Source organism: Schistocerca cancellata, chromosome 4 (genome assembly GCF_023864275.1).
Source record: "Schistocerca cancellata isolate TAMUIC-IGC-003103 chromosome 4, iqSchCanc2.1, whole genome shotgun sequence".
NCBI classification, from domain to species: domain Eukaryota; kingdom Metazoa; phylum Arthropoda; class Insecta; order Orthoptera; family Acrididae; genus Schistocerca; species Schistocerca cancellata.
The window spans coordinates 461,380,297-461,399,814 of NC_064629.1; the positions used below are offsets into that span (position 1 = coordinate 461,380,297).

A 19,518-nucleotide genomic window follows, 5' to 3' on the forward strand; every position below is an offset into this window, starting at 1 on the left:
GTGAGGCGGGGGGGGGGGGGGGGGTTGTCAGTTCCTGTTTGAGCTAGGAGCATGGGGTAAAAAGTTTTGGTTTAGCCCGGGCCAGTGGCCATTTGTACAGCCCTTTGAACATTTGTCTTACTGTATCTACGTTCTTACATATGAAGCAACGTTTGAACGATAAACCACAGCTGGACCACAGGCAAACTGTACGAATCGGTTATTACCTTTGGGAGAAGATTGTAATTGGGCTGAAATTAATGCTCAGCTAATGGCACCAGTGTTATGGGCACCGTTCGGATTCTACGTGCAAAAACGGTCACTCTTAAATAACTCCTGAATGGAGCGAGACTGATGGTTCAGATTTGATCCAACGGTGTGTTGGACCTTCGTCAAGGTCAAATTTTAGCTGTTTAAAAATATTTTGTTCTATTGATTTTATGTGCAAAAACACGTTTTTCTGGGAGGTTTTAGAATCGCGCCACCTCTATACTTCAAACTTGTACAAATCGGTTCGAACTTTGAACGAAGGTAGATAGATGGATAAAGTCAAAACGAAACATTTTATCCAATAATCTTCACCCGCTGTCGAGATATGTTGGTTTAAAGTCAAGCTAAATGTAGCACGTAAAATTCGTTCTTACGTGAACTGAATGCCCGAAAACGGTTTAAAGTAAACTAGATTAATAAAAAAAGCATTTTTACGACCAGATACAAAACTTGTTTTCAAAAATCCAGTTTCATTCGGATTTTAGTGGAAAAACACATTTTTGTGAGGTTTTTATTTATGTGTGCCACATCTACAGCAATAAAAAGATCTAAAATAGAACAGTCAGCTCCGAGTTAACAAAAATCTACGTCGTTTGATAGGCTATGGTGGCCTAATGTCAAAATTGTGGTAGAGTAAATGTTGGGAATCTGAATAAAAAATATTCCTGTCTTATATAAAAAAAAAAAAGGTGAATATGTCTCTGGCAGAGTTAGGGATGTAAAAGGTGGGAAGCAGCTTTTTGATTTATCTGGCAGCTTCAAACACATTTTAATCAAAACACCTTCATATATTCGCCCTTTTTAACGAGTTAGCCGTACTTCTCCATCACAGTGAGCTGTCTTAGAACCCTCCATTGTTACATGTGTGGTGAGGGCTGTAAGAACAAATAGACACAAATTTATGTGCTTATTGGGAGTGGGATGGATCTACAATAGGAAATTTCCGAGAGTGGGGGTGCACGAATAACAGGAAGTGTCCCGGAGTGGGGACTCGTGCATCCTCAACAATATGGCCACTTTGTGTCATGTTGCACGACATGACGAATGCTTTGTTGGATGACATGGTGCCATGTGCTATGTTAAACGACATGGTATCAAGTATCATGTTACTTTACTTGACATGATATGTTATATTACATGACATGTGTACTAATAGTCAAAAGTAAGTAAGTCACGAATATGTCAAGAAATTTTGACTTAAATATCTTTGACTCTTGCAGGTAAGTCGAAAAGCTATTTCTCTACTTTTAGATTATTAAATGTGCTCAGGATATTTTCGCCTTTTTTATGCCACGATAGGAGCGTTTTACATGTTGGTACATAATTGTTCAAATTAAAACCGTGATGTTTTCTGCATCAAACAATGTAACACATCATAATAAGCACAATATTATGAATGGAATAAAATTGTTATAAGCCCCGACTAACTAGAAACAGGAAACAAAATCACATCTATTTTAATTTTATCATGCACCTTCAGATTTCCATAGCTGTATGTGAAAGACTTCGAGTCTTGCCAATGCCTTGTCGGGCACACTTACCTATGTACGAGGTGCATTCAAGTTCTAAGGCCTCCGATTTTCTTTTTCTAATTAACTACTCACCCGAAATCGATGAAACTGGCGTTACTTCTCGACGTAATCGCCCTGCAGACGTACACATTTTTCACAACGCTGACGCCATGATTCCATGGCTGCGGCGAAGGCTTCTTTAGGAGTCCGTTTTGACCACTGCAAAATCGCTGAGGCAATAGCAGCACGGCTGGTGAATGTGCGGCCACGGAGAGTGTCTTTCATTGTTGGAAAAAGCCAAAAGTCACTAGGAGCCAGGTCAGGTGAGTAGGGAGCATGAGGAATCACTTCAAAGTTGTTATCACGAAGAAACTGTTGCGTTACGTTAGCTCGATGTGCGGGTGCGTTGTCTTGGTGAAACAGCACACGCGCAGCCCTTCCCGGACGTTTATGTTGCAGTGCAGGAAGGAATTTGTTCTTCAAAACATTTTCGTAGGATGCACCTGTTACCGTAGTGCCCTTTGGAACGCAATGGGTAAGGATTACGCCCTCGCTGTCCCAGAACATGGACACCATAATTTTTTCAGCACTGGCGGTTACCCGAAACTTTTTTGGTGGCGGTGAATCTGTGTGCTTCCATTGAGCTGACTGGCGCTTTGTTTCTGGATTGAAAAATGGCATCCACGTCTCATCCATTGTCACAACCGACGAAAAGAAAGTCCCATTCATGCTGTCGTTGCACGTCAACATTGCTTGGCAACATGCCCCACGGGCAGCCATGTGGTCGTCTGTCAGCATTCGTAGCACCCACCTGGATGACACTTTTCGCATTTTCAGGTCGTCATGCAGGATTGTGTGCACAGAACCCACAGAAATGCCAACTCTGGAGGCGATCTGTTCAACAGTCATTCGGCGATCCCCCAAAACAATTCTCTCCAGTTTCTCGATCATGTCGTCAGACCGGCTTGTGCGAGCCCGAGGTTGTTTCGGTTTGTTGTCACACGATGTTCTGCCTTCATTAAACTGTCGCACCCACGAACGCACTTTCGACACATCCATAACTCCATCACCACATGTCTCCTTCAACTGTCGATGAATTTCAATTGGTTTCACACCACGCAAATTCAGAAAACGAATGATTGCACACTGTTCAAGTAAGGAAAACGTCGCCATTTTAAGTACTTAAAACAGTTCTCATTCTCGCCGCTGGCGGTAAAATTCCATCTGCCGTACGGTGCTGCCATCTTTGGGACGTATTGACAATGAACGCGGCCTCATTTTAAAACAATGTGCATGTTTCTATCTTTTTCCAGTCCGAAGAAAAAAAATTGGAGGCCTTAGAACTTGAATTCACCTCGTAACTACACTATACTCGGAATCCTCCGGCTGTTATGTTTTTTGACAGTATTTCTGTCTTCGTGAGCCCGTAGGGTTTGCCTCTATTCCAATTCTATTCTAATAACACATGCAAGCTCACAAAACACGGACTAATAACATTTAACACAGCGAAAATCAAAACAATTTTACTCGCAACAGTTAACCACACCAGCCAGCTACCTCTCTAAATAGTCGCCGCTCGTACTTATACATTTGTCGTGGCGTTGTACAAACTTTCCTAGCACCCTCGTCACAGAAAGGAACCGCCTGTGCTTTCTGCCAATTCTCTACGCTGGTCTGCCTTTCGTTGTTTGTGCCAAAATGTTTTCTTCGTAGCCAACGGCTCATGTGAACAGAAATGAACAACGGAGGGAGTCAATTAAGGGCTGCATTGTGGATTATTAAACACTTCACATCGAAACGCTGCAGGAGCGTCTTCATTGCCCCTGCCGAATGCGGCTGAAAATTGTCTTGAAGAAAAGCAGATGACATTTATGTTATGTGGGCTGCATAGCTTCAGACGAAATCTCTCATCAGATCCACGTACTTGGCTTGAGGCGTTGTTGTTTTAGCCATTTCTACATGATCAGTTTGCGCTGTGAACTGAAAAGGGCGACGTGAAGCGATCGACTGGCACACTAAAGACACTGCCCAACACATTTGTGCTAAGCTTCATCGGATTTCTCAGTGGATTCCATTTCGCTCCTAAACGGACCTTACTTTCCAAATACGCCTCATATATTTTTTTCAGAGTTCGTGATAGGTATGCCGTAGTTCTAGAGATTTCTGTACAAAATTTGAATAGATCTACAGAATTTCGAGTACAAAACAATAATAGTTGGGAAAATTTTAATCTTGTACAAAAAATTAATAGCAAGATTTGCGAAAAAAGTAACAATCACAGTTTTGAATAGTTTCAGAAGAGTTCTACAGAAAACCCTAATGATATTTTTTCGTCCAGATATTAGTTTATGAGATAACTGCGATACTGCGATAAAACAAGTAAGAGACCCATTTCCACAGTCATGTGAAGTTGACACCCGACTTTCGAGAAACATACATTTTTTCTGACTTCTTGATACGTATGCTATGGTTCTAGAGTTCTCTGTAGAATTTTGAATAGCTCCGTAAAACTTCGCCAAAGAAAAAGGGTTATGATCACATTTCCGAATAGCAGACTAGTTGGGAAGCTGGCACTTGACTTTCGAGAAATATCCATTTTATCAGAGTTCTCGGTAGGTATAGTTATAGAGTCCTCTGTCCTAAATTTAAATAGTTCTGCAGAATTTTGAGAAAAACACTAGTAATAGGGAAAATTTTAGTGTTTGAAAAGAGATATTTGCCGACTTGCGAAAATAAAATTGTGATCACAATTCTGAAGAGTTCTCCAAGTGTTATACAGAAAACCTTAATGACATTTTTCCTGCAGGTAATAGTTTACGATAAAAATGCAATTATGAGGGACCAATTTTCACTACCTAAAATATACGAAATCGCACTAGAGTTCTGATGAAAGTTCCGATCACTGTTCTGAATAGCAACCCAAGAGTTTTATCGAAGAAGCTAATGTCATTTCTTGTGAAGATGTTTATAATTGCAGTAATATTGGATCCCGATCCACTTCATTAAAATATAACTTTTCGATCAGAACCTGAGCTTCGCTGCCCTGGTTGTGATCGGTGCCTGTAGGTGCAAGTGGGGCACACATAGTGTTAACTGTCGTTATGCATCCGACTGCTGACAACCTCAGCAGTCTAACGGTAGTTGCCATTTTTGGTCTACTTATTGCGTTGTATTACAACTTTAATTTAATTTGATACTTTTTGCTACAAATAAATACCGGATTTGAGCATATATGTCTCTTTAATGTGCTTTCACGAACTCCTGTTACTTCAGTGTACGATACATACTGGGATTTTCCAACATTTAGCAAGACACGTTTTTTTTCACAAAGGAGTTCAGATGTGGAATACAGTTCAAGCATCTTTTGAACCTTTACACGTTTATCGGCTGGGCTGGAAAACAGGGATAGGGGTAGAATCTTGTTCGCTTAAAGGAGGTAAAAGAATAAGTGATTCACGCAGTTACATCGAAGTCCATTCCGTTCAGCTGCTCTTCCAAGTCCTTTGCCGTCTCTGACAGAATTACAATGTCATCGGCGAACTTCAAGTTTTTATTTCTTCTCCATGGATTTTAATGCCTGCTCCGAACTTTTCTTTTGTTTCCTTTACTGCTTGATCAATATACAGATTGAATAGCATCGTGGAGAGGTTACAATCCTGTCTCACTCCCTTCCCAACCACTGCTTCCCTTTCATGCCCCTCGACTCTTATGACTGCCATCTGGTTTCTGTACAAATTGTAAATAGCCTTTCGCTCCCTGTATTTTACCCCTGCCACCTTCAGAATTTGAAAGAGAGTATTCCAGTCAACATTGTCAAAAGCTTTCTCTAAGTCCACAAATGCTAGAAACGTAGGTTTGCCTTTCATTACTCTTTCTTCTAAGATAAGTCGTAGGGTCAGTATTCACTCACGTGTTCCAACATTTCTACGGAATCCAAACTGATGTTCCCCGAAGTCGGCTTCTACCAGTTTTTGCATTCGTCTGTAAAGAATTCGCGTTATTATTTCGCAGCTGTGACTTATTAAACTGATAGTTCGATAATTTTCACATCTGCAAACACCTGCTTTCTTTGGGATTGGAATTATTATATTCTTCCAGAAGTCTGAGGGAATTTCACCTGTCTCATACATCTTGCTCACCAGATAGTAGAGTTTTGTCAGGACTCGCTCTCACAAGGCTGTCAGTAGTTCTAATGGAATGTTGTCTACTCCCGGGGCCTTGTTTCGACTTAGGTCTTTCAGTGCTCTGTCAAACTCTTCACGCAGTATCATATCTCCCATTTCATCTTCATCTACATCCTCTTCCATTTCCATAATATTGTCCTCAAGAACATCTCCCCTGTATAGACCCTCTATATACTCCTTCCACCTATCTGCTTTCCCTTCTTTGCTTAGAACTGGGTTTCCATCTGAGCTCTTGATATCAATGCAAGTGCTTCTCTTTTCTCCAAAGGTCTCTTTAATTTTCTTGTAGGCAGTATCTATTTTACCCCTCCTGAGATAAGCCTCTACATCCTTACATTTGTCCTCTAGCCATCCCTGCTTAGTCATTTTGCAATTCCTGTCAATCTCATTTTTGAGACGTTTGTATTCGTTTTTGCCTGCTTCATTTACAGCATTTTTGTATTTTCTCCTTTCATCAATTAAATTCATTATCTCTTCTGTTACCCATGGATTCCTACTAGCTCTCGTCTTTTTACCTACTTGGTCCTCTGCTGCCGTCACTATTTCATCCCTCAAAGCTACCCATTCATCTTCTACTGTATTTCTTTCCCCCATTCCTGTCAATTGTTCCCTTTGCTCTACCTGAAACTCTGTACAACCTCTGGTTTAGTCAGTTTTTCCAGGTCCCATCTCCTTAAATTCCTACTTTTTTGCAGTTTCTTCAGTTTTAATCTACAGTTCATAACCAATAGATTGTGGTCAGAGTCCACATCTGCCCCTGGATATGTCTTACAATTTAAAACCTGGTTCCTAAATCTCTGTCTTACCATTACATAATCTATCTGAAACCTATCAGTATCTCCAGGCTTCTTCCATGTATACAACCTTCTTTTATGATTCTTGAACCAAGTGTTAGCTATGATTAAGTTGTACTCTGTGCAAAATTCTGCCAGGCGGCTTCCTCTTTCATTTCTTAGCCCCACTCCATATTCACCTACTACGTTTCCTTCTCTCCCTTTTCCTACTACCGAATTCCAATCACCCATTACTATTAAATTTTCGTCTCCCTTCACTATTTGAATAATTTCTTCAATTTCTTCGTCATCTGCAGAGCTAGTTGGCATATAAACTTGTACTACTGTAGTAGGCGTGGGCTTCGTGTATGTTGGCGACAATAATGCATTCACTATGCTGTTTGTAGTAGCTTACCAGCCGTCCTAATTTTTTATTCATTATAAAACCTACTCTTGCATTATCCCTATTTGATTTTGTATTTATAACCCTGTATTCACCTGACCAAAAGTCTTGTTCCTCCTGCCACCGAACTTCACTAATTCCCACTATATCTAACTTTAACCTATCCATTTCCCTTTTTCAATTTTCTAACCTACCTGCCCGATTAAGGGATCTGAGATTCCACGCTCCGATCCGTAGAACGCCAGTTTTCTTTCTCCTGATAACGACGTCCTCCTGAGTAGTCCCCGCCCGGAGATCCGAATGGGGGACTGCTTTACCTCCGGAATATTTTACCCAAGAGGATGCTACCATCATTTAATCATACAGTAAAGCTGCATGGCCTTGGGAAAAATTACGGCTGTAGTTTCCCCTTGCTTTCAGCCGTTCGCAGTACCACAAGATCAAGGCCGTTTTGGTTAGCGTTACAAGGCCAGATTAGTCAATAATCCAGACTGTTGCCTCTGCAACTACTGAAAAGGCTGCTGCCCCTCTTCAGGAACCACACGTTTGTCTGGCCTCTCAACAGATACCCCTCCGTTGTGGTTGCACCTACGGTACGGCTATCTGTATCGTTGAGGCACGCAAGCCTCCCCACCAACGGCAAGGTCCATGGTTCATGGGCTGCACAAAAAATATGATTAGGGTTTTCTATAGATCTCTTTCGGAGCTATTCAAAGCTGTGATTATTAATTTGTTCGCAAATGTGGCAATTAATTTTTTGTACAAGATTATGATTTTCCCAAGTATTATTCTTTTCTTCTCAAAGCTCTGTAGATCTTTGAGAATTATAGAGCTATTGCATACCTATCAAGAACGCTGAAAAAATATTCCTCGAAAGTTGAGTGCCAGTTTCACCACACTATGGCAGCTGACGGCCGATGAAGTGCCTTTCCTATTAATACAACTTCGCTTGCAACGCCTCTTCTGGCCTCGATACCATATCGGTTCGACCCTAGATGACTGGAAAACCGTAGCCTGCTCAGACGAGTCCCAATTTAAGCTGATAGTAGGGCTCAAATGTGGCGCAGACCCCATGAAACCATGGTCACCGGTTGTCAACAAGCGACTGCGCAAGCTGGTGAATTAACGCTGTATGGTGTGTGATATAGACTGGGTCCTCGGTTATGGGCGGCAGCTTGAGGATCACTTGTAGCCATTCATGGACTTCATGTTCCGAAACAACTATGGAATTTTTGTGAATGACAATGCACCATGTCTCCGGATACAATTGTTGGCGGCTAGTTTGAAGAACATTTTGGACAATTCGAATGAATTATTCGGCCACTGCTACGGTCGCAGGTTCGATTCCTGCCTCGGCCATTGATGTGTGTGATGTCCTTAGGTTAGTTAGGTTTAAGTAGTTCTAAGTCTAGGGGACTGATGAACTCAGATGTTAAGTACGATAGTGCTTAGAGCCATTTGAACCATTTTTGATTTGGCCACCCAGATCTCCTGACACGAATCCCGTCGAAAATTTAGCATACGTAATCGAGAGGTCCGTTCGTGCACAAAATCCCGCACCGACAACACTTTCGTAATTATAGTCGGCTATAGAGGCAGCATGGGTCAAAATTCTGTAGTGGACTTCTAATGACTTCTTGAGTCCATACCAATTCGAGCTGCTGCACTACGCTGGACAAAAGGAGATCCGACACGATATTGTGAGATATCCAATGACTTTTGTCACCTCACTGTGTACCACTGGCCAGTGGGAAGGCAAGGAAGTTGAGAAGCTTTATATTTTAGACTCGGGCAGGAGTATAGTTTCCTAGTTTTAAACACATATTGCTGGTAGGAACCATGTGCACCTATCAGATGTAACATGGCCTGTCTTGGATTAAAATGTTTGAATTGTAGGTGTTCCTTCGTATCAGGTAATACGCCACGCACGAATCCTTCCTGCTTTTATAAGTTCGCTCCACTCACGCTGACACTCGTTTATTTTCCAGAGTCTTACGCTGCCTTTGTTTGTACTTCTGGAACCTCTAACTTCATAGATCATGTTCATGTGTTGTCATCACAGCCAATACGATGCATTCATACATCTCACCGTTATAGGTGGCGTATCACAATTAATAAGGACAACTGACACATGTGAAACTGTATTATGATACAAGTAATAACGCTATAGTAAACTTGAGTCCGCAAACGACCCGTTCCCTAGAGAAATAAGAATTTGCGGTTGCACACCACTACTGATTTCAGTATGACTATTGCCCTAATCAGTATGAATGTAATTAATGCGTAAACTTTTCGACAAAATATTCATGTAATTGCGCTCAACTTTCATCTGTTCTCCGTGGTTGGGGAATGTGGTATATACATCATGGGGCACCGGCACCACTTGCTGCTGATGTAGGATTTCATCTAACGCGCAAATATGATCTAAGATAGAGAGTTCGAGCACAGCCTTGGTATCCCAGATCGCCCGTCGCCAGTACTCTGAGTTTTTGTATCGTGAGTCATCTCAACGTGAAATGTACATCATTCCCTTTGATACAGGTGAAGAACTGGAGCAGTGAGTACTACGCTCTTGTTACGTTTTGCGGGATGATCGCCGGAGAGGAAAGGGACGTGGGTCTCAATTAATTCGTAACTCACTGTAGAGACGAGTACAGCATTACATTCAAATGCGAGGAAGATACATGGAACACCTTCTTTAACAGGTACTAGTGCACAGTAAATTGTGACGTGTAACTTGCTAAAGTGGTATTATCCTTGTTAAGGCAGGCCAAGGGTAAAATCTGTGCCGAATTAGCTAGGGGCGTATGGAAAAGTTTACGTTTTCGATACCTTTGTACAAACTACGACAGTATTTCACAGTGAAGTCATCGGTGCTTCGTAAGTACACATTGGCAGTTGTCTCTCAAACGGCTCATGCGCGAACCCGTATTTACTGCAACGTTATTGGTTCTATTACTGTATACATCCACCAGTGTCAGTTTTCGTTATCGATTATGTTACACTCTGCATGGATCAGACATATTCCGACTACAGTGTACCTCGATTATAAGCGATAACTGGGAAGTTGAAATAAGCAGTATCTGACCAGTTCGTCTTCACTCTGAGTGGTGGACCATGGTGGGTTCGTGCTGGCGAAAGAGGAAACAGGCTGCAAGCTGGCTCCTTATGCCTTAGCAACAGGTACGAGGTGCGATCCAGTGTTGATAAAACTTCTGCGCCAGCACTGGACGCCTCTCCTTTTGGACCAGCGTCCGATTTTCCTGCCAGTCCAGGCAAGTGCAGAGGGCCGGTAAGCCAGTCGTTATAAGCTCCAACGTTAGGCAGGTAATGGGGCCCCTAAGGGTAATAGCAGGCAGGGCAGAAAAGAATGTCAGTGTGCCCTCGGTATGTTTGGCGGAGGTCCTCACCGGAGTCGTGGAGGAAGACCTGCCGGCAACTGTCGAGCGCAATGAATGCAACTGGCTGCACGAATGATACTTGACGCTTAGGTTCTGAGGTCATCCTCAGTTCCTTTCGGCAGATGACTAACAGGGAGGGAACAACTCGCATAGCACTCGGGGTGAGGCTAAGTTCACCATTTGCAGCATCGAAGTAAGGGTCGATATCAGTCATCTAGTTTGGAGTAGATTGGAAAGTCTGAACCAGAGGCTCAGACGATTCTGCGATGGGATCTGATGCCAATTTCTCGACCTCCACTATCGCGTGGAGAACTGCAGGGTTGCCCTTAATAGGTCAGGCGCTCACTGCATGCAGGAAGCAGCTGCTAGAATAGTAGAGCATGTGTGGTGTGCACATGGGGAGCTTTCAGGGTAGAGGAACCCCACCTCACCCCCCTTTCCCCTTGGATCAAAGGCGAATTGCCAGCCAAAATCTAATGTGCATCAGCTACAATGTTTTCAGAGAATGGTCATCCTTGTAAATAAAATATAGAAAAGACTGATATGATTTTAGTAAATAGCAGGAGCATCCACAGAAAAGTTCCAGGAATAGTATCGCTTATTGAAGATTGTAATGCCCAGATAGTATTAGGGACAGAAAATTAGTTGTAGCCAGAAAGGAAAAGCAAGGAAATCTTAAGTTAAGACTTGAATATTTATTCTAAGGATAGGCTAGAATCCAATAGTGACAGCGTGTTTAGTGCAATAAATAAGTCACTAATATCTAGTGAGGTTATCATGGATTCCGAATGTGAATTAATGAGGGTGAAACTAAGGATCGAAGGTCGGTCTAAAATGGTAATCAGATGCTTTTATAGACTGCCTGGATCAAGATCTGTAGTTGTAAAGCACTTCAGAGAGAACTTAACGAATGTCTTTAGCAACTTTACTGATCATATCGTTGTAATAGGAGATGACTTCAAGTTACCCGGCATACATTAGGAGAGTCATGCTTTCGAAACTGGTGTCAGAGACAGGGATTCGTGTGACATTATTCTGAATGTGTTTTCCGAAAATTACTTAGAGCAGATAATTAGACAACCAACTCGAGAAGGTAGCGTCGTAGAACTCCCAGTAACAAAGAGAACTGAACTTGTCGAATCAGGTAACATACAGGAAGGTATCAGTGATCATAAGGCTGTGGTAGCAACTATGACTAGGAGTAGAGCAAGTTATGTTAAGAAAGATAGGTAAATATTTTTGCTTAGCGAGAGTGGCAGGGTACGTATTGCAGAATATCTGAACAGCCAACATCAAATATTCAGTGGTGAGAACGGAGTGTGGAGCACAAACGGAAAAAAATTCTGAAGCACTGTTCAATATGCCTTAGACAAGTATGTTCCTAGCAAAGTCTTAAGGAATAGGAAAAACCCACCGTGGTTTAATAGCCATGTAAGAAAACTGATACTTAAACAAAGAGAGCTTCCTCACAGTTTCAAGAAAAGTCAAAACGTGGATGACGAACAAAAGCTGAACGAAGCGAAAAAGAGCGTAAGGAGAGCAATGAGAGAAGCGTTCAATTACTTCGCAAGTAAGATTTTGTCAACCGATCTGACTAAAACTATAGAGTTTTTAGTCTTAATTAAAATCAGTAAGCGGTTCGAAATCATCTGTTCAAACATTCAGGAACCATACAGCAACCGTAATCGAAGATAACAGAGACTCCTGTCTTCCGAAATTGTTTGCTCCTTTCAATGATCGTGCGAAAGTCGAAGTGGCAAACATTGAGATAACCTATCGCAGAATATGAAAGCAACTACATTCGCTTGACAATGGAGAGACATCAGGAACAGACGAGATACCTGTAATATTCTATAGACAGTATGCACATAATTATAGGCCTACATTGTTGATGTCGATCTGTTGTAGAATTATGAAAACTGTTTTATGCTCGAGAATTATGATGTTTCTGGGGAACGAACATCCCCTTCATAAAAATCAACATGGATTCAGCAAACAGGGATCTTGCGAAACTCAACTCGCTCTTTTTCTATATGAGATCCATAGCGTTGCAGAAAACGGCGCTTTATGTCATTCTTTGACTTCAGGAAGGCAGCTGACACCGTCCCCGACTGCCGTTTAGCGAAACAAAAAAAAAATACAATCTCACCGATAGGACCATATTTGCGGCTGGATTCAAGACCTCCTTGTAGATAGAGCTTAACATATCGTTCTTAACGGAACAGAATCGAAAGATGTAAAGGTAATTTTAAAAAAAATGGCTCTGAGCACTATGGGACTTAAATTCTGAGGTTATCAGTCCCCTAGCACTTAGAACTACTTAAACCTAACTAACCTAAGGACATCACACACATCCATGTCTGAGGCAGGATTCGAACCTGCGACCGTAGTGGTCACGCGGTTCCAGGCTGTAGTGCCTAGAACCTCTCGGCCACCACGGCCGGCAAAGGTAATTTCCGGAGCACCACAAGGAAGTGTGATAGGATCTTTACTGTACAGGGTATATGAATCATCTAGTAGAAATCGTCGGAAGCTCTTTAAGACTGTTCACAGATTATTTGTAAGCAAGTAGCAATGTTGGAAGACAGTAACTAGCGGAAAGGTATCAGGCGCTGTTAGATTGTTTGCAGATGGTGCTGTCATTTAGCGTCGTATAAAGTCATCAGATGATAAAAAATTAGCAAAACGACTTAAATGAGATATTTGTATGGTGCGAAAAGTGGCAATTGACTCTAAATAATGAAAAGTGTGAATACCAAAAAGAATGCGCTAAATTTCAGTTACACGATAAATCACAGAAATCTAAATGTTATAAATTCAACTAAATAATTAGGGATTACAGTTACGAATAATTTAAGTTGCAACGATCAAATAGAGAATGCTGTGAGTAAAACAAGCCAAAGACACTGAGAAAATGCAACAGGTTTACTAAACAGATTGTCTACAATACGCTTGTACGTACTCTTCTGGAGTATTGCTGTGCAGTGTTCGATCTGCATCAGATAGGATCGACGGAGGACATCGAAAAAGTTCAAAGATGGCCAGCTCGTTTTGTACTATCAAGAAATAGGGTAGAGAGCGCCGCGGATATGATACGAGAATTGGGGTGGCAATCATTAAAGCAAAGACTTTTTCGTTGCGGCAGAATTTTCTCACGAAATTTCATCACCAGCTTTCTCTTCAGAGTGTGAAAATATGTTGTTGCCGCCCATCTACATGGACAAGAATGATTACCATAATAAAATAAAAGAAATAAGAGCTCGCACGGAAAGATTTAAGTGTTCGTTTTTCCCACGAGTTGTTCGAGATTGGAATGGTAGAGAAACAGCTTGAAAGTGGTTCGATGAACCCTCTGCCAGACATTGAACAGCAGAGTACTCATGTATGTGTAGATGTATCGATTTGCAAAATGATCTAAAGAGCACACTGTACAATTACATTATTGATGACAAATTGCTATAAACAGTACCTACCATAAAATATCTAGGAGTGACCATACAGAGCGACCTTCAGTGGAATGACTACACATAAGGCATAGCAAGAAAAGCGGATGCCAGACTGAGATTCATAGAAGTATCTTAAGAAAATGTAGCTCTCCACGAAAGAAATTGCTTACAAAGCACTTGTTCGGTCGATTCTTGACTATTGTTCATCAATCAGAGATCCTTAGCAGATAAAACTGAGAGAAGAGAGAGAGAAGATCCAAAGAAGGGCGGAATGTTTTGTTATGGGATCGTTTATTCGATGCGAGGGCGTTGCAGAGATGCTCAATGAACTCTAGTGGCTGACGGTATAAAAGAATCGTTGTGCATCACGGAGAGATTTGCTACTGAAGTTACGAGACAGTAGTTTCCGAGAAGACTCGGTCAACCCATTACTTCTTCTCGCATACACCTCGCGAAATGATCACGATGAGAAAATTCGATGAATTTTAACTAATACATAGACATAGCGATATTCGTTCTTCGCAGGTCTCCTTGGTGGGTGGAACAGGGAAGTAAGCATCAGTTACCGCGATACACCTTGAGGTGCCTTGTGGAGTATTGGTGTAGATGCAGCTTGACTTACATGTATACAACAGGTGTCACATACCTCAGAAAACCTACCAAGAAATTGCTGAATCCATGCTACGCAGAGGCGCTGGTGTTTTGCATTTCGAAGATGGACCAACACGATATTAAGCAAGCGGTCATAATGTTTTGGCCTATCAGCGTATATTAAATACCTATCTTCTTATGTCAGACAGCTTTGTTTCAGTCTGAAGATTGTAATTTTTCCTTATAAACATTAGCTGCATTCTTTTGTGTGGAGCTGTATCTCTGTTTTTTATTTATTCGGACCATGTTTGGCGCATGCTCGCGGCTAACTGTCGTCTGTTACACCGTTAGGATTCCTTGCTCGTTACTGTACTACTGGCCGATACTCTTCGGCGGCAACAGTTGGACTTCTGAGGTTGCAGCGTAACTAAAGTGATGAGGGCTCCGGGGCAAGTACCTAAAGTATTCCCCCTCTCCTGCTCCTAGTCGCCTCAGTTCTCCTATGTCGACTCACCAAAACGTCGCACACACACACACACACATTTTTTCGGATTGGAAATAAAAAGATAAGGGGATAGAGAGAGACAAAGAGATATTAAAATTACGCCTCAGGCACAAAATGAAAACCATCGAACTCTGGATGCGGTCACACTCATAGTACAATGTTTTATGAAATTAATTCCTGCTGAATTTGTGTTCCACTGATAAATGACATGTACAGTGTCTTCGGATTATGTTTACATGAGAGTAACTTAGGCTTGAAGAAAATAACAATGAAACTACTTGGGCACCTATGGAAAAATAAATTTCGCATAACAAATATAGTTTCGTCACTTTTCCAGATCAATCATATTGCTCAGGTGATGACAGGCTTTCCAACCTAAACGAAAAAAAGTGCTACAAATCATATACGCTAGTAAAATACAAAACTAAAAGTTGTAGCAACGGAAAAGTTATACTAAGTTAGACTCAATTTTCAGCTGTCACTGTTATTTGTCAAATATTTAGACGTATTCCAGATGATACATACGTGCTGAAACGTGTCTGGGTGAAGTAACTGAAAAAAAATAGTGATTTGCAAAAACAGGAGCATTAACTCTCATAATTATTTAATTATTTACTAATGCTGTATCCGAATATCGAGATTAGGCTTTGGAATCCACAAGACTAATAGAAATGTTGAAATTTCTAGGGACTGGCGCACCATTACAACTGGTCCACTTGTATGAAGGGCCAGGCGACACATAGTAAAAGTGGGATCAAACTGATCAATCTAGAGCAGGCACATTGGAATACCTCTAAGATTAGTCCGTGTATCGACAGATTTTGCTGACAATTTGAGTTTTACAGATCATGGGGTGGTGCAGTGGCAGAAGTGAAGCACATAACTGCTGACTTTCTGTGAGCGATTGGGAAAATCCGAACAGGCCAATATCCATGCGTTCAAACGACTAGTTCCAGAACACAGCTTTTGACCACCAAAGTGTTATATATATATCTATAATACCACATCGATACATGCCGAATTTGCTATTTTTCCACTTTTCCATTTTGATTTTTCGTGTGGCAGGAGACTCCTTGGGGCTCTTGGGCGTTGGCCTGGTTATCCTAGCCTAGTCACACCCCTTCTTCCACAGTGAATGCTCGGAGGAAGCATGTAGACTATGAACGCAGTGTCATAACGTATTCAGCTCGTTCTAATCTCCCACGTTTTCCAATGCTTAGAGAACCAATTGCATAGAATTTAAGTCTGTCTCATTTGAAGTATCATATTTTATAGAGACTGAGTATTGCGATAGGGACACTTGGATTCCTGAGCGTGGTCGTAGTGTGATTGTCAAGACATTTTCTGCATCTATTCGTCATTATTAATACGAGAAAGGTTAGAATGGCATAAAAAATCTGCTCTGTGTGTGTGTGTGTGTGTGTGTGTGTGTGTGTGTGTGTGTGTGTGTGTGTGTGTGGCATGTTAAAATGGCATTGTATGTGTGAAATATATACTCATTTTCGACTATGGGCAATCATCAGCTCTATAACGGAATGACAGCAATGGAATTTTGTACTGGACTGGGACTCAAACCCGGATTTCCCATTTATCGCGAGAGGTTGCATCTGAAAACAACTCATAGCCAGAATCAATTTGGGTTCATGACATACAGAAGTTTGGATCTGGTCATGAATCGTGCTCGGTTACCTAATGCTACTCCCGGCATAGTAGCTCAGCATATTTGGTCAGAGGGACGGCTGCCCTCTGTAATAAAAAAACTGAGTGATGAAACCAACAACGAACTTGAACAGGTGTCATGTGAGGTCTGCCCCAACCAAATATAACAAACAATAACGAGCAAAATCAAGAAAAATGCTAAGATCACCATTTGCGATAAATGGGAAATCCAGGCTCAAGTCACGGCCGAGCACAAATTTTCGTTGTCACCATTCCATTATGCAACTGATGGTTGTCCACACTTGTAAGTGCGAATACATTTCACATATTTCATAACAGCTGTAGTCGCTGCTGTGCCTGTTTCTCCAGATATGCGTACATGTCCAAAAAAACTTTGCATCATACTTCTGAACAACACGGCCATTAAAATACCGTATGGCATCATATGGGTTATCCAATTTTTTTTCAACTAAAACAATGGTTGTGGGGGTGAGGGCATATAACACTCATAGCCGGAAACAACACAAAAGGAATGCACCATTATCTGCCGTTGAACCTAAATTTATTTGTGCTGTAACCGAACTGGTCGCGACCTGCGACCGAAATGGTTAAAACCGATTTCGGTTAAAGTCATTTTCGTTATCATTTTGGGCAGCACAGTACAATCACCATGTGCCTGGAAGCTTCTCTGAAGCACAGTGCTTTCTATCTCCATCCCAGGGGATAAACTTGGAGAAATAACATTATAGATACCTGTTAGATACGCCACACATTTCCTTCTTAAACATTACAGACTGTCCTTCATGTTACTGTTCTTCACAGTCCATTAGCGCACAGCTGCCCTCCTCTGACAGCAAACTGGTACATGTGTAGCCAGTCCTCACCGAGTAGTGAGCCACATGCGTTTTGTACCGTTAGATCTGTTTCCAAGAACGTTGTGTAGCTTAAGAAGGAGCCACCCAACCTACCCCTGCATGTAGACAACCAGGGCGTGTTACCTCACAAGCAAAGATACTATGGGCCAGAAGCCCCGTAAATATGCTACTAATGTGTGGGCCAGAAACCTCGTAGATAAGCTACTAATGTGCATGATTCAATAAGTTTAGTGCTGTGTTCGTCCCAACGGGGACAGGAAAAATGTGGACAACATGGACGGCTCGTGTTTCAGCGCGAGCTGGTAGAGGTGCACCGCTACCGCGGGACGCTGCAACAGCAGCAGCAGCAACAGCAGCAGCAGCAGCAACAGCAAGACGCCGCAATGGCGCTGCCGACCAGCAGCAAGCGGCGCACGCCAGTGCCGCCCAGGGTGCTGCCTTCACTCCGTTCACAGGTGCTCCTCTCTGTCTCTCTCACTACCTCCCACAGTACGCTGCTCGACATGAAACTCCAAACTCGATAATCAGTAATGTAACGGGTTCGTACCTTGAAAATGCCCGAGGACAGTATTAACAACGACGTCTTTAGCAGTGGCGCGACTAAGCAGTGGTGTCATTGATAAAAGTTACGTTGGTGCAGTGGAAGAGTTGGTATGACGAAAGAATATCGAGTTGACTGTTAGTTTGTGTACACGGTCGTTTTCATAATTACACATCAGAGGATGAAGCAGCCCTCAATCGCTAGGAAAGTGTGGTCTGCCAGGACTGTAGACCGATCTATAATAAAACTCTCAGCGAACTGTAAAAAAACTCAAGGACCGTTAACGATGTGTGAGATCGGTGGAGTGTCGTGATAGAATACAACCACATATCAATGCTCATAGCAATTGCAGACAGAACCGGCAAATCAAACATACAAACTCAGGTATCCATGGAAGGGCTCGATAGCGTGACCCTAAATACTCAGAACTTACAATCTATAACTTGAGGCATCTTTTCTAGATCCCTAGTAATGAGACTGACAGTAATAACTCACCGTAAGCGCACCCAGTTGTAAAAAAGCACTCCGTCTTCAGGCCACGAGTGGCCTACCGGGACCATTCGACCGCCGTGTCATCCTCAGTGGAGGATGCGGATAGGAGGGACGTGGGGTCAGCACACCGCTCTCCCGGCCGTTATGATGGTATTCTTGACCAAAGCCGCTACTATTCGGTCGAGTAGCTCCTCAGTTGGCATCACGAGGCTGAGTGCACCCCGAAAAATGGCAACAGTGCATGGTGGCCTGGATGGTCACCCATCCAAGTGCCGACCACGCCCGACAGCGCTTAACGTCAGTGATCTCACGGGAACCGGTGTATCCACTGCGGCAAGGCCGTTGCCGTCCACTTGTAAGATGCATGAATTATTAGGTCTGATAGGGTGACTGTCACATCACCATCTTCGAGTGCCTAACGTACATTAATGATGCTCTGGTCAGCAACCATGGTATCTAGAACGGCTGAACCTCCTTAATATTCCCTCTAATGGACCGATGCGGACATTTCAGCGGCACACACCGTCTGATAATTTCTCATTAAGGCCAACAAGTGCCTGATATCCGCAGGTAAACCTTAAGAGTTTTCTGAGGATGTGGGCACCACAATGTACCTGAGAGAATGGCTGCCATCGATGGTATTGCTCTCACCAATAGTAGCTATTGTGGTTTTCGATGGTGATTCATACCAACCTCTAGCATCACGTATAATCTTGTACCACCACAAACATACAAAATATGTCGAAGAACATTTATACCCAGGCTAAAATTGGATTGTGAGTAGAGTCAATAACGTTCGAATCGGTTAAAGATCTCGCTCCCGCCAAATCTCACTTGTTTTCTGACTTCAGCTACGACCTCATTGACTTTAATTGACTGTTATATTCC

The 19,518-nt window shown here is 42.3% G+C and overlaps 1 pseudogene; it reads right to left on the reverse strand.

Annotated features, from left to right (window-relative positions):
* Nucleotides 1-18,859: 18,859 nt before the first annotated feature.
* On the reverse strand, nucleotides 18,860-18,977 carry LOC126186060 (5S ribosomal RNA; annotated as a pseudogene).
* Between the last annotated feature and the right edge of the window lie 541 nt (nucleotides 18,978-19,518).